At 42.0% G+C, this 23,796-nt stretch overlaps 7 non-coding genes across 7 annotated transcripts; all 7 read right to left on the bottom strand.

Moving 5' to 3' along the window:
* Positions 1 to 1,154: 1,154 nt before the first annotated feature.
* LOC114651496 (U5 spliceosomal RNA) lies at positions 1,155 to 1,270 on the bottom strand. The gene has a single exon (XR_003716193.1). It is a non-coding gene; the product is annotated as a U5 spliceosomal RNA (small nuclear RNA).
* A 1,392-nt stretch (positions 1,271 to 2,662) lies between these two features.
* Positions 2,663 to 2,778, bottom strand: LOC114651497 (U5 spliceosomal RNA). Its single transcript, XR_003716194.1, has one exon. It is a non-coding gene; the product is annotated as a U5 spliceosomal RNA (small nuclear RNA).
* A 1,392-nt stretch (positions 2,779 to 4,170) lies between these two features.
* On the bottom strand, positions 4,171 to 4,286 carry LOC114651498 (U5 spliceosomal RNA). The gene has a single exon (XR_003716195.1). It is a non-coding gene; the product is annotated as a U5 spliceosomal RNA (small nuclear RNA).
* A 1,392-nt stretch (positions 4,287 to 5,678) lies between these two features.
* Positions 5,679 to 5,794, bottom strand: LOC114651499 (U5 spliceosomal RNA). The gene has a single exon (XR_003716196.1). It is a non-coding gene; the product is annotated as a U5 spliceosomal RNA (small nuclear RNA).
* A 1,392-nt stretch (positions 5,795 to 7,186) lies between these two features.
* LOC127527717 (U5 spliceosomal RNA) lies at positions 7,187 to 7,302 on the bottom strand. Its single transcript, XR_007934882.1, has one exon. It is a non-coding gene; the product is annotated as a U5 spliceosomal RNA (small nuclear RNA).
* A 1,392-nt stretch (positions 7,303 to 8,694) lies between these two features.
* On the bottom strand, positions 8,695 to 8,810 carry LOC127527718 (U5 spliceosomal RNA). The gene has a single exon (XR_007934883.1). It is a non-coding gene; the product is annotated as a U5 spliceosomal RNA (small nuclear RNA).
* A 1,392-nt stretch (positions 8,811 to 10,202) lies between these two features.
* Positions 10,203 to 10,318, bottom strand: LOC127527719 (U5 spliceosomal RNA). The gene has a single exon (XR_007934884.1). It is a non-coding gene; the product is annotated as a U5 spliceosomal RNA (small nuclear RNA).
* Between the last annotated feature and the right edge of the window lie 13,478 nt (positions 10,319 to 23,796).

The raw sequence follows: 23,796 nt of genomic DNA on the forward strand, positions 1-23,796 counted from the left end.
CGCCCACCCCCCAGAGAAACAAGGTGACGCCACTTAAGCTAATCAACATCTCATTTCTTGCAAGGCCTCTGGACACAAGTCAGCATACCCTGGTTATTCTCCGCCATTTCCACTCTTCCTGATTTTCCTGCTGCCTTGGGCCGCATAAGGGAACAGCAGGAATACACAATGGACATGTCCAGAACTGGTGACTTCTTCTTTACACCAATGTCCACACCGTGCTTGTCGATAGGGTTCTCGTCATGCTACTTCGGGCCACTAAATGCTCGATTACCACACGGTCGCCTTCAAGGGTTATGTGATATATTGAGTGAAACCCTAATAGTGTGCAGGTACTGGTTGGGCTTCTCATTATTGAAAGTCAAAATCTCAGGTGTGGGTGGGGACTTGGATGTCATGTTTCACCCTGAAAAGCGACAGATGGTGGCATGTGGCTTAGTGTCACGTCAGTGCAAAAGTACAATGTTTGGGAGGCAGGCCTTGGAGATCAAGTTAAACCTTGTATCAATGGCTACATTCAGGTCACATGCTGAACACAATATCATTTCCACGGAATTCAGAAATCAGCAGCAATCAACGGGGGACTTAAACGCAATGTCCTTTGATGCACATTTTTCCACTTTGCTAAATTCTCCTCAAAGATGAGTGAAAGACAAAAAGAAACAAATTACAAACCAGGAATAACAAAGTCCTTCCCGGACACTCCCCGCTGATATGAATTTTGAAGATGTAACCATGTTTTAAAAATCTGAGGAATGGGAGATTCGGATACAGCATATTACCTATGCTGTGTTTGCCACTGCTGAGGTATGTAGCTGTGCCATCATCTGATAGTTCTTCCTGAAGCCCAAGGTAACTTCTGCATGGTCTTGTAAGAGATATGACCCGCAGCTAAAGATCTGCTTGTGTGCTTAGATATCGAGCTTTATGTTTTCCTCCCACATGGCAATACGGTTCCATATCTGTAATATGCATTGCGTACACAAGAGCGAGACACGAAAGCCCTGAAAACTCCCAAAGAAACACCCCAGGAAAAAACTTACAGCGGATACCATCTCAAACCCTACCTCAGAGTTTCATAAAACATCATTACAGCTAAATCATGGTGAACAAAGATAGGAAAGACCTTAATTTTTCTTTTAACCAAGCTAAGACCGCCTGTATGAAACAGGCTATACAAAAATTCTTTGAGACTCTTTAACGGTCCTCTCCACGGAAATCTTTAGTAAAAGGCGAAAGATTTATGCGGGATGAAGGGAACCCAGAGCATGTGTGTTGCAGCCAGGCACAAGAGAACACGGCCAGTGAGGACTACACAGCTGACATGCGACGCCTTGTCTGACTTACAAAACAACTGAAGGTAGAAGGTGAACAACAGAGGACAACTAGGTGAGGAGCACCAGAGAAGCATTAAAACGGTATCAGCCAAAGGAATTTAGATTATAAGGAACTGCATTTATTGAATGTGCACACTCTGCAATGCATCATGGGTAGGGGCAAGAAACTCCCGCCCACCCCCCAGAGAAACAAGGTGACGCCACTTAAGCTAATCAACATCTCATTTCTTGCAAGGCCTCTGGACACAAGTCAGCATACCCTGGTTATTCTCCGCCATTTCCACTCTTCCTGATTTTCCTGCTGCCTTGGGCCGCATAAGGGAACAGCAGGAATACACAATGGACATGTCCAGAACTGGTGACTTCTTCTTTACACCAATGTCCACACCGTGCTTGTCGATAGGGTTCTCGTCATGCTACTTCGGGCCACTAAATGCTCGATTACCACACGGTCGCCTTCAAGGGTTATGTGATATATTGAGTGAAACCCTAATAGTGTGCAGGTACTGGTTGGGCTTCTCATTATTGAAAGTCAAAATCTCAGGTGTGGGTGGGGACTTGGATGTCATGTTTCACCCTGAAAAGCGACAGATGGTGATATGTGGCTTAGTGTCACGTCAGTGCAAAAGTACAATGTTTGGGAGGCAGGCCTTGGAGATCAAGTTAAACCTTGTATCAATGGCTACATTCAGGTCACATGCTGAACACAATATCATTTCCACGGAATTCAGAAATCAGCAGCAATCAACGGGGGACTTAAACGCAATGTCCTTTGATGCACATTTTTCCACTTTGCTAAATTCTCCTCAAAGATGAGTGAAAGACAAAAAGAAACAAATTACAAACCAGGAATAACAAAGTCCTTCCCGGACACTCCCCGCTGATATGAATTTTGAAGATGTAACCATGTTTTAAAAATCTGAGGAATGGGAGATTCGGATACAGCATATTACCTATGCTGTGTTTGCCACTGCTGAGGTATGTAGCTGTGCCATCATCTGATAGTTCTTCCTGAAGCCCAAGGTAACTTCTGCATGGTCTTGTAAGAGATATGACCCGCAGCTAAAGATCTGCTTGTGTGCTTAGATATCGAGCTTTATGTTTTCCTCCCACATGGCAATACGATTCCATATCTGTAATATGCATTGCGTACACAAGAGCGAGACACGAAAGCCCTGAAAACTCCCAAAGAAACACCCCAGGAAAAAACTTACAGCGGATACCATCTCAAACCCTACCTCAGAGTTTCATAAAACATCATTACAGCTAAATCATGGTGAACAAAGATAGGAAAGACCTTAATTTTTCTTTTAACCAAGCTAAGACCGCCTGTATGAAACAGGCTATACAAAAATTCTTTGAGACTCTTTAACGGTCCTCTCCACGGAAATCTTTAGTAAAAGGCGAAAGATTTATGCGGGATGAAGGGAACCCAGAGCATGTGTGTTGCAGCCAGGCACAAGAGAACACGGCCAGTGAGGACTACACAGCTGACATGCGACGCCTTGTCTGACTTACAAAACAACTGAAGGTAGAAGGTGAACAACAGAGGACAACTAGGTGAGGAGCACCAGAGAAGCATTAAAACGGTATCAGCCAAAGGAATTTAGATTATAAGGAACTGCATTTATTGAATGTGCACACTCTGCAATGCATCATGGGTAGGGGCAAGAAACTCCCGCCCACCCCCCAGAGAAACAAGGTGACGCCACTTAAGCTAATCAACATCTCATTTCTTGCAAGGCCTCTGGACACAAGTCAGCATACCCTGGTTATTCTCCGCCATTTCCACTCTTCCTGATTTTCCTGCTGCCTTGGGCCGCATAAGGGAACAGCAGGAATACACAATGGACATGTCCAGAACTGGTGACTTCTTCTTTACACCAATGTCCACACCGTGCTTGTCGATAGGGTTCTCGTCATGCTACTTCGGGCCACTAAATGCTCGATTACCACACGGTCGCCTTCAAGGGTTATGTGATATATTGAGTGAAACCCTAATAGTGTGCAGGTACTGGTTGGGCTTCTCATTATTGAAAGTCAAAATCTCAGGTGTGGGTGGGGACTTGGATGTCATGTTTCACCCTGAAAAGCGACAGATGGTGGCATGTGGCTTAGTGTCACGTCAGTGCAAAAGTACAATGTTTGGGAGGCAGGCCTTGGAGATCAAGTTAAACCTTGTATCAATGGCTACATTCAGGTCACATGCTGAACACAATATCATTTCCACGGAATTCAGAAATCAGCAGCAATCAACGGGGGACTTAAACGCAATGTCCTTTGATGCACATTTTTCCACTTTGCTAAATTCTCCTCAAAGATGAGTGAAAGACAAAAAGAAACAAATTACAAACCAGGAATAACAAAGTCCTTCCCGGACACTCCCCGCTGATATGAATTTTGAAGATGTAACCATGTTTTAAAAATCTGAGGAATGGGAGATTCGGATACAGCATATTACCTATGCTGTGTTTGCCACTGCTGAGGTATGTAGCTGTGCCATCATCTGATAGTTCTTCCTGAAGCCCAAGGTAACTTCTGCATGGTCTTGTAAGAGATATGACCCGCAGCTAAAGATCTGCTTGTGTGCTTAGATATCGAGCTTTATGTTTTCCTCCCACATGGCAATACGATTCCATATCTGTAATATGCATGGCGTACACAAGAGCGAGACACGAAAGCCCTGAAAACTCCCAAAGAAACACCCCAGGAAAAAACTTACAGCGGATACCATCTCAAACCCTACCTCAGAGTTTCATAAAACATCATTACAGCTAAATCATGGTGAACAAAGATAGGAAAGACCTTAATTTTTCTTTTAACCAAGCTAAGACCGCCTGTATGAAACAGGCTATACAAAAATTCTTTGAGACTCTTTAACGGTCCTCTCCACGGAAATCTTTAGTAAAAGGCGAAAGATTTATGCGGGATGAAGGGAACCCAGAGCATGTGTGTTGCAGCCAGGCACAAGAGAACACGGCCAGTGAGGACTACACAGCTGACATGCGACGCCTTGTCTGACTTACAAAACAACTGAAGGTAGAAGGTGAACAACAGAGGACAACTAGGTGAGGAGCACCAGAGAAGCATTAAAACGGTATCAGCCAAAGGAATTTAGATTATAAGGAACTGCATTTATTGAATGTGCACACTCTGCAATGCATCATGGGTAGGGGCAAGAAACTCCCGCCCACCCCCCAGAGAAACAAGGTGACGCCACTTAAGCTAATCAACATCTCATTTCTTGCAAGGCCTCTGGACACAAGTCAGCATACCCTGGTTATTCTCCGCCATTTCCACTCTTCCTGATTTTCCTGCTGCCTTGGGCCGCATAAGGGAACAGCAGGAATACACAATGGACATGTCCAGAACTGGTGACTTCTTCTTTACACCAATGTCCACACCGTGCTTGTCGATAGGGTTCTCGTCATGCTACTTCGGGCCACTAAATGCTCGATTACCACACGGTCGCCTTCAAGGGTTATGTGATATATTGAGTGAAACCCTAATAGTGTGCAGGTACTGGTTGGGCTTCTCATTATTGAAAGTCAAAATCTCAGGTGTGGGTGGGGACTTGGATGTCATGTTTCACCCTGAAAAGCGACAGATGGTGGCATGTGGCTTAGTGTCACGTCAGTGCAAAAGTACAATGTTTGGGAGGCAGGCCTTGGAGATCAAGTTAAACCTTGTATCAATGGCTACATTCAGGTCACATGCTGAACACAATATCATTTCCACGGAATTCAGAAATCAGCAGCAATCAACGGGGGACTTAAACGCAATGTCCTTTGATGCACATTTTTCCACTTTGCTAAATTCTCCTCAAAGATGAGTGAAAGACAAAAAGAAACAAATTACAAACCAGGAATAACAAAGTCCTTCCCGGACACTCCCCGCTGATATGAATTTTGAAGATGTAACCATGTTTTAAAAATCTGAGGAATGGGAGATTCGGATACAGCATATTACCTATGCTGTGTTTGCCACTGCTGAGGTATGTAGCTGTGCCATCATCTGATAGTTCTTCCTGAAGCCCAAGGTAACTTCTGCATGGTCTTGTAAGAGATATGACCCGCAGCTAAAGATCTGCTTGTGTGCTTAGATATCGAGCTTTATGTTTTCCTCCCACATGGCAATACGGTTCCATATCTGTAATATGCATTGCGTACACAAGAGCGAGACACGAAAGCCCTGAAAACTCCCAAAGAAACACCCCAGGAAAAAACTTACAGCGGATACCATCTCAAACCCTACCTCAGAGTTTCATAAAACATCATTACAGCTAAATCATGGTGAACAAAGATAGGAAAGACCTTAATTTTTCTTTTAACCAAGCTAAGACCGCCTGTATGAAACAGGCTATACAAAAATTCTTTGAGACTCTTTAACGGTCCTCTCCACGGAAATCTTTAGTAAAAGGCGAAAGATTTATGCGGGATGAAGGGAACCCAGAGCATGTGTGTTGCAGCCAGGCACAAGAGAACACGGCCAGTGAGGACTACACAGCTGACATGCGACGCCTTGTCTGACTTACAAAACAACTGAAGGTAGAAGGTGAACAACAGAGGACAACTAGGTGAGGAGCACCAGAGAAGCATTAAAACGGTATCAGCCAAAGGAATTTAGATTATAAGGAACTGCATTTATTGAATGTGCACACTCTGCAATGCATCATGGGTAGGGGCAAGAAACTCCCGCCCACCCCCCAGAGAAACAAGGTGACGCCACTTAAGCTAATCAACATCTCATTTCTTGCAAGGCCTCTGGACACAAGTCAGCATACCCTGGTTATTCTCCGCCATTTCCACTCTTCCTGATTTTCCTGCTGCCTTGGGCCGCATAAGGGAACAGCAGGAATACACAATGGACATGTCCAGAACTGGTGACTTCTTCTTTACACCAATGTCCACACCGTGCTTGTCGATAGGGTTCTCGTCATGCTACTTCGGGCCACTAAATGCTCGATTACCACACGGTCGCCTTCAAGGGTTATGTGATATATTGAGTGAAACCCTAATAGTGTGCAGGTACTGGTTGGGCTTCTCATTATTGAAAGTCAAAATCTCAGGTGTGGGTGGGGACTTGGATGTCATGTTTCACCCTGAAAAGCGACAGATGGTGGCATGTGGCTTAGTGTCACGTCAGTGCAAAAGTACAATGTTTGGGAGGCAGGCCTTGGAGATCAAGTTAAACCTTGTATCAATGGCTACATTCAGGTCACATGCTGAACACAATATCATTTCCACGGAATTCAGAAATCAGCAGCAATCAACGGGGGACTTAAACGCAATGTCCTTTGATGCACATTTTTCCACTTTGCTAAATTCTCCTCAAAGATGAGTGAAAGACAAAAAGAAACAAATTACAAACCAGGAATAACAAAGTCCTTCCCGGACACTCCCCGCTGATATGAATTTTGAAGATGTAACCATGTTTTAAAAATCTGAGGAATGGGAGATTCGGATACAGCATATTACCTATGCTGTGTTTGCCACTGCTGAGGTATGTAGCTGTGCCATCATCTGATAGTTCTTCCTGAAGCCCAAGGTAACTTCTGCATGGTCTTGTAAGAGATATGACCCGCAGCTAAAGATCTGCTTGTGTGCTTAGATATCGAGCTTTATGTTTTCCTCCCACATGGCAATACGATTCCATATCTGTAATATGCATTGCGTACACAAGAGCGAGACACGAAAGCCCTGAAAACTCCCAAAGAAACACCCCAGGAAAAAACTTACAGCGGATACCATCTCAAACCCTACCTCAGAGTTTCATAAAACATCATTACAGCTAAATCATGGTGAACAAAGATAGGAAAGACCTTAATTTTTCTTTTAACCAAGCTAAGACCGCCTGTATGAAACAGGCTATACAAAAATTCTTTGAGACTCTTTAACGGTCCTCTCCACGGAAATCTTTAGTAAAAGGCGAAAGATTTATGCGGGATGAAGGGAACCCAGAGCATGTGTGTTGCAGCCAGGCACAAGAGAACACGGCCAGTGAGGACTACACAGCTGACATGCGACGCCTTGTCTGACTTACAAAACAACTGAAGGTAGAAGGTGAACAACAGAGGACAACTAGGTGAGGAGCACCAGAGAAGCATTAAAACGGTATCAGCCAAAGGAATTTAGATTATAAGGAACTGCATTTATTGAATGTGCACACTCTGCAATGCATCATGGGTAGGGGCAAGAAACTCCCGCCCACCCCCCAGAGAAACAAGGTGACGCCACTTAAGCTAATCAACATCTCATTTCTTGCAAGGCCTCTGGACACAAGTCAGCATACCCTGGTTATTCTCCGCCATTTCCACTCTTCCTGATTTTCCTGCTGCCTTGGGCCGCATAAGGGAACAGCAGGAATACACAATGGACATGTCCAGAACTGGTGACTTCTTCTTTACACCAATGTCCACACCGTGCTTGTCGATAGGGTTCTCGTCATGCTACTTCGGGCCACTAAATGCTCGATTACCACACGGTCGCCTTCAAGGGTTATGTGATATATTGAGTGAAACCCTAATAGTGTGCAGGTACTGGTTGGGCTTCTCATTATTGAAAGTCAAAATCTCAGGTGTGGGTGGGGACTTGGATGTCATGTTTCACCCTGAAAAGCGTCAGATGGTGGTATGTGGCTTAGTGTCACGTCAGTGCAAAAGTACAATGTTTGGGAGGCAGGCCTTGGAGATCAAGTTAAACCTTGTATCAATGGCTACATTCAGGTCACATGCTGAACACAATATCATTTCCACGGAATTCAGAAATCAGCAGCAATCAACGGGGGACTTAAACGCAATGTCCTTTGATGCACATTTTTCCACTTTGCTAAATTCTCCTCAAAGATGAGTGAAAGACAAAAAGAAACAAATTACAAACCAGGAATAACAAAGTCCTTCCCGGACACTCCCCGCTGATATGAATTTTGAAGATGTAACCATGTTTTAAAAATCTGAGGAATGGGAGATTCGGATACAGCATATTACCTATGCTGTGTTTGCCACTGCTGAGGTATGTAGCTGTGCCATCATCTGATAGTTCTTCCTGAAGCCCAAGGTAACTTCTGCATGGTCTTGTAAGAGATATGACCCGCAGCTAAAGATCTGCTTGTGTGCTTAGATATCGAGCTTTATGTTTTCCTCCCACATGGCAATACGATTCCATATCTGTAATATGCATTGCGTACACAAGAGCGAGACACGAAAGCCCTGAAAACTCCCAAAGAAACACCCCAGGAAAAAACTTACAGCGGATACCATCTCAAACCCTACCTCAGAGTTTCATAAAACATCATTACAGCTAAATCATGGTGAACAAAGATAGGAAAGACCTTAATTTTTCTTTTAACCAAGCTAAGACCGCCTGTATGAAACAGGCTATACAAAAATTCTTTGAGACTCTTTAACGGTCCTCTCCACGGAAATCTTTAGTAAAAGGCGAAAGATTTATGCGGGATGAAGGGAACCCAGAGCATGTGTGTTGCAGCCAGGCACAAGAGAACACGGCCAGTGAGGACTACACAGCTGACATGCGACGCCTTGTCTGACTTACAAAACAACTGAAGGTAGAAGGTGAACAACAGAGGACAACTAGGTGAGGAGCACCAGAGAAGCATTAAAACGGTATCAGCCAAAGGAATTTAGATTATAAGGAACTGCATTTATTGAATGTGCACACTCTGCAATGCATCATGGGTAGGGGCAAGAAACTCCCGCCCACCCCCCAGAGAAACAAGGTGACGCCACTTAAGCTAATCAACATCTCATTTCTTGCAAGGCCTCTGGACACAAGTCAGCATACCCTGGTTATTCTCCGCCATTTCCACTCTTCCTGATTTTCCTGCTGCCTTGGGCCGCATAAGGGAACAGCAGGAATACACAATGGACATGTCCAGAACTGGTGACTTCTTCTTTACACCAATGTCCACACCGTGCTTGTCGATAGGGTTCTCGTCATGCTACTTCGGGCCACTAAATGCTCGATTACCACACGGTCGCCTTCAAGGGTTATGTGATATATTGAGTGAAACCCTAATAGTGTGCAGGTACTGGTTGGGCTTCTCATTATTGAAAGTCAAAATCTCAGGTGTGGGTGGGGACTTGGATGTCATGTTTCACCCTGAAAAGCGACAGATGGTGGCATGTGGCTTAGTGTCACGTCAGTGCAAAAGTACAATGTTTGGGAGGCAGGCCTTGGAGATCAAGTTAAACCTTGTATCAATGGCTACATTCAGGTCACATGCTGAACACAATATCATTTCCACGGAATTCAGAAATCAGCAGCAATCAACGGGGGACTTAAACGCAATGTCCTTTGATGCACATTTTTCCACTTTGCTAAATTCTCCTCAAAGATGAGTGAAAGACAAAAAGAAACAAATTACAAACCAGGAATAACAAAGTCCTTCCCGGACACTCCCCGCTGATATGAATTTTGAAGATGTAACCATGTTTTAAAAATCTGAGGAATGGGAGATTCGGATACAGCATATTACCTATGCTGTGTTTGCCACTGCTGAGGTATGTAGCTGTGCCATCATCTGATAGTTCTTCCTGAAGCCCAAGGTAACTTCTGCATGGTCTTGTAAGAGATATGACCTGCAGCTAAAGATCTGCTTGTGTGCTTAGATATCGAGCTTTATGTTTTCCTCCCACATGGCAATACGATTCCATATCTGTAATATGCATTGCGTACACAAGAGCGAGACACGAAAGCCCTGAAAACTCCCAAAGAAACACCCCAGGAAAAAACTTACAGCGGATACCATCTCAAACCCTACCTCAGAGTTTCATAAAACATCATTACAGCTAAATCATGGTGAACAAAGATAGGAAAGACCTTAATTTTTCTTTTAACCAAGCTAAGACCGCCTGTATGAAACAGGCTATACAAAAATTCTTTGAGACTCTTTAACGGTCCTCTCCACGGAAATCTTTAGTAAAAGGCGAAAGATTTATGCGGGATGAAGGGAACCCAGAGCATGTGTGTTGCAGCCAGGCACAAGAGAACACGGCCAGTGAGGACTACACAGCTGACATGCGACGCCTTGTCTGACTTACAAAACAACTGAAGGTAGAAGGTGAACAACAGAGGACAACTAGGTGAGGAGCACCAGAGAAGCATTAAAACAGTTCGAAAGGAATTTATAGAAAGTGAATACAATCAAGAGATATCAGAATTTTGTCTGTGGTCTGCAATCAAAGACCGTAAGCTGACTGATCGACTTGGGAATTCAGACATTCGAATAGGTAAAGCCTGTTAAATGTTTCTATACACCAATTTGATTTCAACCAAAGACAAGTCTTTTTCATATACACTGAAAATATAGTAAAGAACAATGGCATTTTTGACAGTACTCCAAGTAATCTCCATTGAGATAACATAGTGTGAGGTCGCTATTCATGGATATTGTATGTAAAGTTTTTTACCTACCACTTGTCTGGTGTAAATAGGCGCTATATAGCGCCCGACCCGGCACAGACTCACACCAGATACATGTGTAAAATCAGTTTTTATTTTCTCTTCAGCCGTGGGGCACGTCTTCACCATGTCCCACAGGCTCAACACAGTCCCAAAGCACTTCAATTACTATATACAACCAAATCTGGTACCACCACTCCTCCCAGGCAACCTCGTCCTCTTCCACCCAATTCTTGCTCCTGAGTGGTGGATGCTGGCCCTTTTTATATCCCATCCAGAAGTGCTCCAGGTGTTTGATCACCTGTTGCTAATTGCACTTCCGGGCGCGGCTGTACAGGTGTCCACAGAGGCTCCATGCAGCACCCCCTGGCAGCAACCCCAGATCCCCACAGGGTTGTGGAGAACTCCATCTCCCATGAAGCCCTGCGGGAAACTGAGGCACCAACGTCACCCAGGGAGGCTGCCACCAAGCATCCCGGGGGAGTTACTGAGGAGCCCATGGCTGCTTCCCCGGAACATATGCAGCAGGAAACAGTAAAAATTAAATGTTATTCCTACAAAAATGTGGGATTTTTTTTTTATGTAAATGTAACATTGCATAAAGACACAAGCAGTTCTTCATCAGCTCAACCGAGAGATATGTGTTAAAGATAGCTTCTAACATCTTGGATTATTGTGAAAAAAATTAAACCAAGATTGAAAATAGCTTTAAAGGGCTTGAAAAATTAATATTCCAAACTCTATAAGGTAGAAATACCAACAAGAAAATCAAATATGAAAAGTTTCAAGGGACAAGTGTTTTGGTGCAAACATTAAGAGCCAAGGGAACCTAATACTAACTGGAATTTCTTCTTCTTGAGTACACTAAAAGAGTTTTTTGAGATGTTTCTGGAAGACTAAAGAAGGTGGATGCCATAGTTTTGTAACTAAACTCTGATGTCATGCCAAATGTCTTTCTTGACAGCAGTATAACTGCAGTAACATATATTATGGTTGGTTATGGTGGGTTTTACATTTTTTTGAATAGACTTAATAAAACCATTTTGCTGATAGTCCCAAAGTGCACACTTTTTTCTGCTTTTCTAGTTTTTTTTTATAAAATAGTGCAGATTGCTTATCATTTCATACAGACAGTATTCTGATCTTTGGGTGGTTTATTTGTGAATGGGATCTATTTTACTTCCTAAAATACAACCCATCAAATTGTAGTACTCAGTAATCCATCCATCAGAATGTACAATCCATGCTTCCACCTATATCATCTTAATTAAATTACATGACATACTATTTTAAAACAGACAAAAAAATCACATAGCTTTCAAAGAGCTGGTAACTTAACAGGGTTCAGATGCATTTTTCTCAGTTAGGTTCAGCTTCTTGATCTTTTATGTTACTGAATAACTTTGTGATTGTTGTGGAAATATATAAAATATTTTAGATAGTATTAATCTCTATATATATAATATCCAACTTCTGTCGGATTTAGATCAGTTTTTTTTCTATAATTAGCTTTAACATTCCGGTTGATGTTGCGACTTCTCTGATTGCGCTGTATCATAGTACCGATTTATTTGTAGGAATCCGAGAGACACACAGCGGTCTGAGGGGAGGTGAGCGAGGTCCTCCTCACTCATACACCAGCTTCGAAGTATAACTTACCTTTGTTTAGCTAGCGAATGAGAGAACTACTTAACGGATTTAGATTGGGTTTTTTTCTATAATTTGCCTGAACATTCATTTGATTTTATGACAAAGAAACATTTCTTTGGATTAACTCTAGAATTACCAGAGCCTACGAAAAAACTTGTAGATCCGGCCCACCTTAAATCCGTTTGCACCTCTCCCTCAGCGTCTTTTGTCCTGTAAATGTGCTGATTATGACAAGCAGCAAGCAGCCTGCTATTCCATCCCACCACCGACTTAGAACGAGCACATACTTCTCCCAGCTCATGCCTTGATTGATTATCTGGGAGTGGAGTGCTGGAGTTTTAGAGTGGAATAGATCATTATTTGGAACACATGCATTTCATGTGTGTTCCGTTTCTACAATAATCTGTGTAAACACATTGTTAAAACAGAAACTTTTTCATATTTTAGTAGTAAATGACAAAATGTTGACATAAACTATATGTGTGACGCCTGAAGTCCAAAGATCAAATAAACACTTTCACAAAAGGTACGCATTTGCTACGACCGCTTCGGTGGTGCAACAGTATTAACTGTTGACTGATAATCAAAACTTCATGGGTTCGAGACCGGACAAGTCTGTTTTGAGAAGTAAGCTGCTCTTATTCTTACTATCTTAAAATAAAAACATACATTTGATTTCAGCCTGTAACAGCCGGTGTAAATTTATGAAACTTGTAAAGCTTAGCTTTGTTTTTTTTTTTTTTATTCGGTTTTATTCTCTCAGTTGCGTTCACGATTCCACCCCCCGAACTGGGTCTTATATACAAAATACAGCAACGGCAGCTTCCATCTGCAGCTATAGACTCTTCAGTACGCAAGTGACTCTATACACTAGTGTTTAGATCTGGACGGTGTATGTGCCCAAAGAAGAAGTCTGACTGCATTCTCGCACCATTGCTCGCATACTGAAGTGTCAGCGTGCACTTTCGTAGCATTACACATGTACTTTTTGAGCATGCCCGTGTTGATTAAACACAGGAAGCTCTGCAGTCTACTTGTAACTTTACGCTGTAGGAAGTAAGTAACTAAATCCAAATAAATAACATTTGATCTGCCTTTTATGTAAGTAACATATAAATGTTAATGTTTTGGGAACAAGCAGGAGATGCAGAAAACAGAATAGTCCCACAACACCTTTCTACTAAACGCGGTCTTGACCTTTGCAGTGTCTGTTAAAGGAATCTGAAAGTACCCTTTCGTCATGTCAATTGTGTCAAGAATTTTGCCTGTCCAAGCTGCTCGAGGAGGTCGTCCACTCGAGGCATCGGATAAGCATCAAATTGTGAAACTGGATTAAGCCGATGGAAGTCATTGCAAAATCTCCAACTTCTGTCAGGCTTACTAACCAAGACAATGGGACTGGACCAGGGACTATAACTTTCCTCTATCACACCTAGGTCCAGCATGTGTTTGATTTCAAGTTCCACTTCAACTTTCTTTGCTTTGGGAAGTTGATAGGGGTGCTCTCGAACGACAGCCCCAGGTTGTGTCACAATATCATGCGTAATCAGAGAGGTCTGTCCACGTTTCTCACTCACAACCTCAGGAATGGAGAGGAGAGCTGTTTCCAGCTCCTGTCTCTGTCTGGAATTTAGCACTGGTCCAAAATTAAGGGTGGTAGATTAAGCAAAGAATGAGCAGGGCTGAGTGAAGAAGGGATCTGGATCCCTTTCCTTCTACAGATTCAGCAAGTTCATATGATAAATCCACTCACTCGGTTGACGATTGGCCTGTTTCACCAAATAATCAACGAGCCCTTTTCTCTCCTTAATTTCGTAAGGTCCTTGCTAGTGGGCAAGTACTTTGGAATGAGAGGTTGGAACCAAGACCATGACCCGATCCCCTGGTTGGAATTCTCAGAGGGTGATGCCACAGTCATAATAATGGGCCTGTGCTGCTTGCGCTTGCTCCATGTGACTTTTTAAGATTTGTCGAATTTTTCCAAATCTATCATGTAATTGTGCAATATATTCTAATACGAGGGGGGACCCAAAAATAACCAGAAATATTTTTAAAACGTGTTTAATTTAATTTTCTGTACAAACTACAATTAGTCTCCTTCAAAGTACTCTCTATTGGCGGAAATACACTTATCTAACCATTTGTTCGAAACATTTTTTAAATTCTTCTGAAGTAATGCCCATTAATGCTCTGGTCGTTTCTTGTTTTACCTCTTCGACGTCAGCAAAACGCCTTCCTTTCAAGTCTTTTTTCATCTGAAGGAACAAAAAGAAATCACACAGAGCTAAATCTGGTGAGTAGGGTGGGTGGTTCAGGGTTGTCATACCGTTTCAATAACAATAGTTTCTACAACACTTTTTTCAAGAAGAAAACAAAATTTCACTGCCGCGTGTTGCTCATGATAATCGGCCATCGTAAAAAAACGACGCTTGCACAAAACTACTTTTACAAAAAAATTCACTGAACACAAGCACAACCTTCCAGACTGATGGCACTTGGCAGACTGACTTGTGAGGAGTGTAACTAGATCGCCCTAGCGGCCCAACCATGTACTACAAGTACCAACCTAACAACAACAAAATTCCGGTTATTTTTGGGTCCCCCCTCGTATATTGGTAGAGGGAAGAGCCTCTCCTCCCCATCCTTCTTTTAAAATATCCAGTATTTCCCTGGGTTGTTGTCCATATAATAATTCAAACAGTGAGAACCCTGTAAAGGCTTGTGGAGAATGAGGGGGAGGAGCTAATCCCAGTTTCTCCCGTCCCTGCTGACCACCTTGCGAAGCATTGAGAGTCTAATTAAATCTCTGTACAAGACTGTCAGTTAGATGATGATACACCGCGGGCTTTAAGTGCTTTATTTTAAGTAATTTGGCAGTCTCCCTGAATGTCTCCAAGGTGAAAGGCATCCCTTGGTCCGTAAGGACTTCTTTAGGGATGCCAACACGTGCAGAGACTCCCACAAGTTCCTGTGTGATTGCCTTAGATGTGGCTGAGTGTAAAAGAACAGCCTCAGGATACTGAGTAGCATAATCCACAAGGAATAATATGTATTTATGTTCTCAGGCTGAGGGCTCCAGGGATCCTACGATATCGACCCCAATATGTTCAAAAGGGACATCAACCAGGGGAAGGGGAATGAGAGGAGCACGGTCCCTCCTAGGAATTTGCCATAATTGACACTCTGGACAGGAGACACAAAAACGGTGAACATCCTCATTAATTCCCGGCCAGTAAAATCGGAGCTTAATTCACTCTAGCACTTTTTGGTGCCCAAATGGCCTCCTAGGATGAGCGTGTGCTAACTCACAGACCTGCCGCTGGTAGGTTCATGGGATTAGCAACAGCTTTCTCATATCCCCCTCATGTTCCGATACTTGATTTAATAGATAATTTTCAATCACAAAGTGACGACCCTGTGGCACGGGTTGATGAGTGCATTGGCCATTGACAAGCATGACTGCATTTTTCGCAAACTTAAGGAAGTCATCATTCCACTGCTCAAGTTTGAAAGAAGCCGGCGTTTCTCTAAATTGAAATTGTATTTCAGAGAGAGGGTCCAGTCAGACCTCAAGGGGCGGAGAATCATCCCGGCTCGTCAAGGCGTGGGTTGATGATGTATCTGCCTGCGACGCCCCAGGAATCTCCCCGCCCACTTCTTGGGTTTCTGTATCTCTCTCCGCCGAGTGATTACATGGCATGGAGACAGCTTGAGTCGGGTCATCTTCATCTATAACTAGGCCTAAGCTTCATTTGGGAGTAGTCAAAAGCATACCACATTTATTTTCAGACCAGTCCTGCCCCAGAATCACTGGGAAAGGTGCTGAAGGGAGGACTGCCACGGGGATTTTTCTCAGTGATCCTTCCTGACTAATTAAACATAGGGCAGGTTTTTATTTTTGGACTTCTCTGTGTATACATTTAATACTGGTCTTTACCTTTATCCACTGTCGCGATAATTCATATTGGCAATCAACAATGGAAATGTTGCTGCCTGAATCAAAGAGTACCTCAACTTAAAATCCATTAATGACTACATTTCCCGTATGGGATAGTGTCAGGGGGTTGGTAAGTGCACATGAACTGTCCCTCAACTTCTACCTACATTCCACCTCATCCCCAGGCAGGTTGCATGTCTGGAGGCCTGGGAACTTCAAAACAGACTCCGGAGCATATGAAAGGGACCAGTTTTGTTGGACATAAACCACACGGAGTCCGCTAGAGGACTGTTCTGCTCTCCCAGATTGCGAGGCTGGCTTTGTTCTTTTGAGGAGCCCGATGAGCTCATTCATATTGTGGAAGTCTTCCCAGACCGGCTGGGTGAGTTTTGTGGGGATGCTCTTTAGCAGTAAGAAGCAGGTCACCTTCTACACGATTTGAAATGTGCTGAGTTCAAATGGCCTTAGCTATTGCGTCACCTGTTCCCATAGAGCCTCCACCTGTTCTTGGGCTATCTTTTTTGGGTTAAATTCCCAATTTATTAAGTATCTCACCTGCTGGTCTGGGGAAAGCCCATATTTCTCTGGTGTCTTAACTCCAATGGGTGGCTCAGCTCTCTCCTCCTAGAGAACATAATGACCCCCTTTCGTTTCCTCCCCAGGAACCAGTCCACGTCTGTTAGTCTCCTCCATACTCACCCTGTGGTTATATATTAGCTTTATATATAGGGAGCGAAGCCTGTTCTGAGTTACACCTGACCTCCAGACTAACTCCCCACCCAGAAACTCGGCCCCGGTACTTTCCCACCCAGAGTAGTTTTCAGGTCCTGTCCTGTTCTCTTCAGGGTATACACCATCCTGCCAGCTACGGCACTGTAACAAATCGACTCCAGACAATCACAAAGGTTTGGGGCAGCCACCCGTATAATATGATCCTGGCTGTAAAAGGTTTGAAAAAATGAGTTGTTTACAAGACAGAGTCCAAAAACAAAACTGATTAAGTGGAAATAAGATGGCAGTTTTAAGGGCTAGAAGAAGCAGTGAAAGAACATGCAGCACATTTAAACGATACAGGAGAGAATGGTAAGCAGTCTCAATTTATGAGTTATTACTGCAGTGAAGAGTCAATCCAGTTCATTGCCTAATTATTGATTAATCAACAGCTATAAGCAATAACAAATTCTTATCACTTACATTTAGCACCTTAAAACTAACATAAAAAGGTTGTTTTACACAAATTCTTATATATCAAAGTAATCATCAATTGACAAAGGTACCCATAATGTTGGGACAGAATGCAAAAAAAGGAGGGAGAGAATTGGAAAATTCAAGCATCAAAGTGTCTATGACATTTAATTTGATGAATCCATTCAGTATTACTCTTCAGTGTTATTGAGCAAGTAGCATTTTTTCTCCATGTACTGATGCAAATATAAATCTCACAACAACAAATCTATGTTAAACATTTCTGGTAAGTAATACCTATTTATTTACATACAGATATATTTGTAAGCTTTGGCTTAGTTTGATCTGGGTGCACTGTTTGATTCATGTGGATCTTTTAAATAGATGTTGTTTCAAATAGTTTATGCTCCTTCCAGTCTCTGCCAATACTGTTTTATTTGTTTTTAAAATCTATTGTAGTTTTTTTTTTCAACCAGTTGACAAACAAAACCACTCAGTAGCAATACTTCAACAATTTTGAAATATTTATATCAAGGAAAAGAATCTGAAAAATGATATCCATTTATTTACCTGTTTTGTAAACAAGAGTAGGAGCTCAATGCAGGAACCAAAACAGAACAGGTTAACTCACAGAAACAAATCACTCACCCCTGGCCACTTTAGTGTGACTGGTTCACTTAATCTTACCCTAATAAATGCCTGTGTGGAGTCTGCAGATTCTGTGTGTCTGCTTATATTTTCGTCCTATATCCCAAAGATATGCATGTTAAATGGCAAGTGTAAAGTTGGCCCATTTGAATTAATGTGGATTTGTGGATGAGTACACCCTGTCATGAACTCTTCACCTATCCAGTATTGGTTCCTCCATTGTGCCCATTGATTCCAGGATCGATAATGGATAAGCAAGTTAGGAAAAGTTTAGATGGCTCATAATTGAGCTGTAGGAGGAAACCAGAGTGTCTGGAGAAGCCAAACGTACATGACAAATATTCATCCATGTTTAACTTATGTGCTAAATAGAACTATATTGCCACTAGGACTAATGAAAAAAGTTTAACATTTAAGCTAAACACCATAGTTTTTTGTCTCTTAGTGTAATGAGCAATAATAATAGTAATAATGATGATAATAATAATAATACATATATTTATATAGCACCTTTCCAATGCTCAAGGCTTTTATAGACAAACACAGTTTGCTATTTTGCAATATATGTATTGTAACAACCCAATAGCAAGGAAGACTGCTGAAGAGACAACAGTAATTGTTGAATGGTTTCATTACTGTATGCCTCGGTGGATTCAAAATCGCAGTCTCGAACATCTACTGTATGGCCATGGGAGATGCCACCACCAGTATTCAAAAGTCTTCAGTCATCAGGCGGTGTCAGATAGTGCAGTACCAGTCAAGTAGTCTGTCCTTCGCAGACGCTCTTCAAGGGTCGACCCCAGGTAGCTGTCCTGGTCCCTTTTTATGTCACTCATCGGTCACAACTCTGGCCCCTTCCTCAGCTGCTATACGGACCTCACCTGTGTGTGTTCTTCTGAGGTCCAGTGTTATAAAATTTTGTGGTTCTATAATTCAAATAATAATAATAGATATTATGATGGTAGTGGATAACACATCGCTTTGGTAATATGCAGATGTGTTTTGTTTGATCAGAATGAGAATACCTGAGCCTTCATTATCTTTGCATGTTTTCAGTATAACTGACTAAGGTAAGTATCCAGTTATAGATTACAATGTAAAGGCAGACTGATGTTTATGTGAGTTTCACTGGTAGATAAATGACAGCAATCAAATGGTCATTCAAATGAGTTAATCATTACATGAGCACTGCTTGGCTTCTAACATTTCAAAATGATATGGGAACAGTAATTGTCAGCCAGCTGCTGAAAAGTAATGTAATCTTACAACAGCTCCAAATGGAGAAGATATTATAGAATTGTGATATAAATCACATTTAAACAGCCCTTCAAAAGTCAGTAATCACTGAAAGCCAATGTCATCTTTTTGCTCAATAAACAAACACAAATAGATAAATTGCATAGAGGAATAAGAGTTAACAAAATAAAGAATGTCTTCAAAAAAATCTTTTAGCATATTTATGATAATAGATATCCTTATGGAGTGGTATGGTGGCACATAGATTACTGCTGCTGCCTCACTGTTAAAGGTAAATATGTCAGATTCATGGGTGATTCTAAATTGGACAATTGTGTGAGCAATGGATACTGTCCTGTACAGGGCTGGCTTCACCAGGCAGCCAATGATGCTGAGCCTCCATGACTCTGGGTGTAATGCTGTTACTGTACATATTGTTAAACTAGATACAGTCACTAGAGAGTAATTCATAAATAAGTGACCAAGAAAGAGACCAAAGAGACTTTGGAGGAAAAAAAATCTAATAACAGGCAGGAACATTAATAAGAAATCATGCTTAAATAATGGCAATGCAGGAGGTACTAAGACTGAAATTTTCTCAGAAGATCTTTTAGTTTCCATTAACACTAACAGAAATAGTTAAGGATAGAATGAAAGAGATCCAATAAGCATATACATGCAGAACTATCTAGCATCTTTTGTTGTGAATATGTGACTGGCAATGTTGCCACCAACAATATAATTGCTCTATTGTTAGCATTTAGTGAAGCCAAGATCAGAGAGGATGTCAAGGAGGATCTGGTGCTTGGCCACATCAAAGGCAGAGGAGAGATCTAGCAAAATCTAGGGTCACATGGCTGACATGTGCTTTGCAAACACTTGAGGCTGTTGAGAGTTTTTGGTCTGTTCTGTGGTGTGTGATTTAAATAAAAGAAATACATTTTGCTCTTAAAAACTTGGGTTTTGGTTGCCAATAAGGAACTGTGTGGGAATTTTTAAAGCTTTTTGCCCTTTAGAAGGTTTTTTTTTTTTTTTTGGTTTTTTTTTCGCCTGCACAAGAGCAAAAGTAGCTGGGTTTGGAGGTGCAGTGGGAAAAGTTACTTGTACTTGTACTTGTTCTTGTTATCTGTATTTGAATTAGCATCGAGGAGGTAGGGTAGAAAGAAGCAGTAACTGATATCGGCATTTGTAGCAAATAATCGCGATGTTGTAACAGTGATTCCTTAGTTTAAAGGGGAAAAAAAAGGCTGCGGCTGACTTCAAAGCAGTAAAAGGGGAAGGCTCAACAGTGCGCAGGTAAGCGGCCATCGTTAAGACACCGATCAGGCACAAGGGGCTGTAGGAGCAAATAAGGTAGTAAAGTTTTATTTATTTGTTTATTTTAGATTAAACAATCCTTAGCGGTCCAGAGGTAGATTAGTTAAGTGGGCGACAGCGTAAGGGTTCATTAATACGGGGGAATACAAACAGTGCGAGTGGAGCACTTATAAGTAAGAGGAGCGCAAAGTTAGGAAAAGAGACAGAGAAAAGTAAAGTTAATCTCATAGAAAGACAAATAGTAGGCAGCTGAGAGGGAGAACAGTACAGGAGCTTAAGGGGAAAAGGTGTAAGATATCTTTAGCAGATCTTAGTGTTACCATTTAAGTTAAGGAGCAGCCGAAAGAAAAAGAAATTTAACTTTAAGAAAAAAAAAAAAAAAGTTAAGGCAGTTTACTAATCTCAAATCAAATTTTAATAATGAGGCCAGTGCAATGCAAGTCCTGTTGGATGTTGGACTTTTTAGATGATGGATTGGAAGAGCCAGTTGTCTATGAGGGCTACATCTGCAAGAAATGCCAGCTGATCCAGCACCTCGAGCTCAGGGTCGCTGAACTGGAGGAGGAGTTGGCTGACCTGTGTTGTAATAGAGAATTGGTGGACTTGGCCCAGGTGTCCTTTAGAGACATAGTGTGCACCCCCAAGGTGGTGCGGGAGGAGATTCCAGACCAGACAGGTAGAAATAGGTGGGTCATGGTCACAAGGCATAAGGTAAAGGGTGCACACTGTCCGGGAACATCAACCCCAGAATTAGAAGTGGCAAACTGTTATCATGTCCTTGCGGAGCTGGACGGTGTCTCTGATAATTCTGAGGTGGTAGGCAGGGATGAGAAGCCCCAACGGGCCACCTCAAAACCAGTTCCCAAAAAGAGAGAGGTAGTGATAGTTGGGAACTCAATCATTAGGGGGATTGAATCGCAGGTGCGCTCCAGAGAGAGAGAGTCTCGCACGGTGTGTTGCCTTCCGGGAGCACAGGAGGGAGACCTCCCTGGAAGGGTGGATAGGCTCTTGGCCAGAACGGGGGTGGATCCAGTTGTCATTGTCCATGTTGGAACAAATGACATACATAAGGGTAGTCTGTCAGTTCTGTGATCCAAATTCAAGGAGTTAGGTGCCAAGCTGAGGAGCAGAACTGACAAGGTAGTCTTCTTCGAAGTTCTGCCTGTGCCACGCACCAGGCCAGGTAAGACTGAGGAGATTAGAAGGCTTAATGCATGGCACAAATCTTGGTGCAGGGTAGAAGGGTATAGGTTTATGGGGCATTGGGACTCCTTTTGGAACAGATGGGACCTGTTCCGCTGTGATGGGTTACATCTGAACTGGAGGGGTACCAATGTATTGGGGAGGCATATGTGTAGGCTAGTCAAGGATTGTTTAAACTAGGAAAGGGAGTTTAGGACAGGCCAGGTTTAGATCTATACATGGAAGAACAAACAATTATGTAGAAATAAAAATGTATAGTAATGTAAATTCTAAGCAAACATTTAAATGTAGAAGGAGTAACACATTAAAAATAGCTTGCCTTAATGCTAGAAGTATCAAAAATAATGTAAGTGAGTTGGAGTTCTATGTAGCAGAGCATAATTATGATATTATAGCAATAACGTAAACCTGGATAAATAACAAAGATGGGGATGAGTGTAACATAGAGAGATACACATTTTTTAGGAAGGATAGACAGAACAGAAAAGAAGGTGGGGTTGCTGTTTATGCCAAATAGGACTTAAATACAAATCCTCTTTAGTTGGATGATGAGCCCCATCTTAGTGAGGACATGTGGCTTTGCCTGGAAAATATTAGGGAAAGAGGTCTTATTTTAGGAGTGTGTTATAGACCACCCAATTAAGACTGTAATTTAAACACAACATTTTTTAGTAATATCAAAAAGGCAAGTTTACAGGGAGATTTAGTATTTTGTAATAATCAGGATAGAGTTGAGGGTGTAGAGGTGATTGAACTGCTACGGTCAAGTGACCATAATGTAATACAATTCTCAGTATTTTGTAAGAGTACAGATGCAAAGACTAAAATTGTTAAGTTGAACTTTGGTAGGGCTAATTTTGAGCAGATGCGACAATGTCTAAGCATGATACACTGGGATAAGCTTTTAAGTGTGGAGACAGTCGAGGAGCAGTGGAACAGGTTTAAAAATGTTTTACATGTAATGCAGGTATGTAATGTAATACATAACTAAATTTGGAATTAATAGGAAACTAAAAAAGACTCCATGGTGGATTAAAAAAGATTTAAAAAAGAAGCAGCAAAGGAAAAAACTGCTTTATAAGGCATATAAGTCTAATGACTGCAAAGTGAATCGTGGAGCGATTGAGAACATGAGGGCAACCATTAAGAAGGATATCAGGGAGGCTAAAAGACAGTTGGAGAGGAATATAGCAGATAAGGCGAAAGACAACCCTAAGAGATATTTTCAGTATTTTAGTAGTAAAAGAACAGTCAAGGGGGAGATCAGAAATAGTAAAGGGGAATTAAAAGATACAGACAGTGAAATAGCTGATGCCGATAACTTACATTTTTCTGAGGTGTTTACAAGTGAGCAAGTGGATAACCTCCCAGAGGTAACAGGGGCTACTAAGGAGGTACTAAGGGATTGGAAATTGTAGAGGGAGAAGTGCTGCTCAGATTAAATAAGATGAAATCAAACAAATCACCAGGACCAGATAATATTTACCCTCAAGTTCTTAAGGAGATTAGCGAGTACATATATAAACCCTTGACACATATTTTTAGGAAGTCACTGCGCACTGGAGAGATTCCGAAGGGCTGGAAAATGGCAAATATCATCCCATTATATAAAAAGGGTGACACGGCAGATCCAAGCAACTATAAGCCAGTAAGCTTAACATGCTTCACAGGAAAATTAATGGAAGGAATTATTAAAGATAACATTGAGCAACACCTGGCAAGGACAGGAGTTATTAGGAACAGTCAGCATGGGTTCAGAAGAGGGAGGTCATGTTTTACTAACATGCTGGAATTCTATGAGGAGGCAACAAAAGGATACAATCAAAGTGGAGCATATGCTATTATTTATGTTGACTTTCAGAAA

The sequence above is a fragment of the Erpetoichthys calabaricus genome, chromosome 4, assembly GCF_900747795.2.
Source record: "Erpetoichthys calabaricus chromosome 4, fErpCal1.3, whole genome shotgun sequence".
In the NCBI taxonomy this organism is placed as follows: domain Eukaryota; kingdom Metazoa; phylum Chordata; class Cladistia; order Polypteriformes; family Polypteridae; genus Erpetoichthys; species Erpetoichthys calabaricus.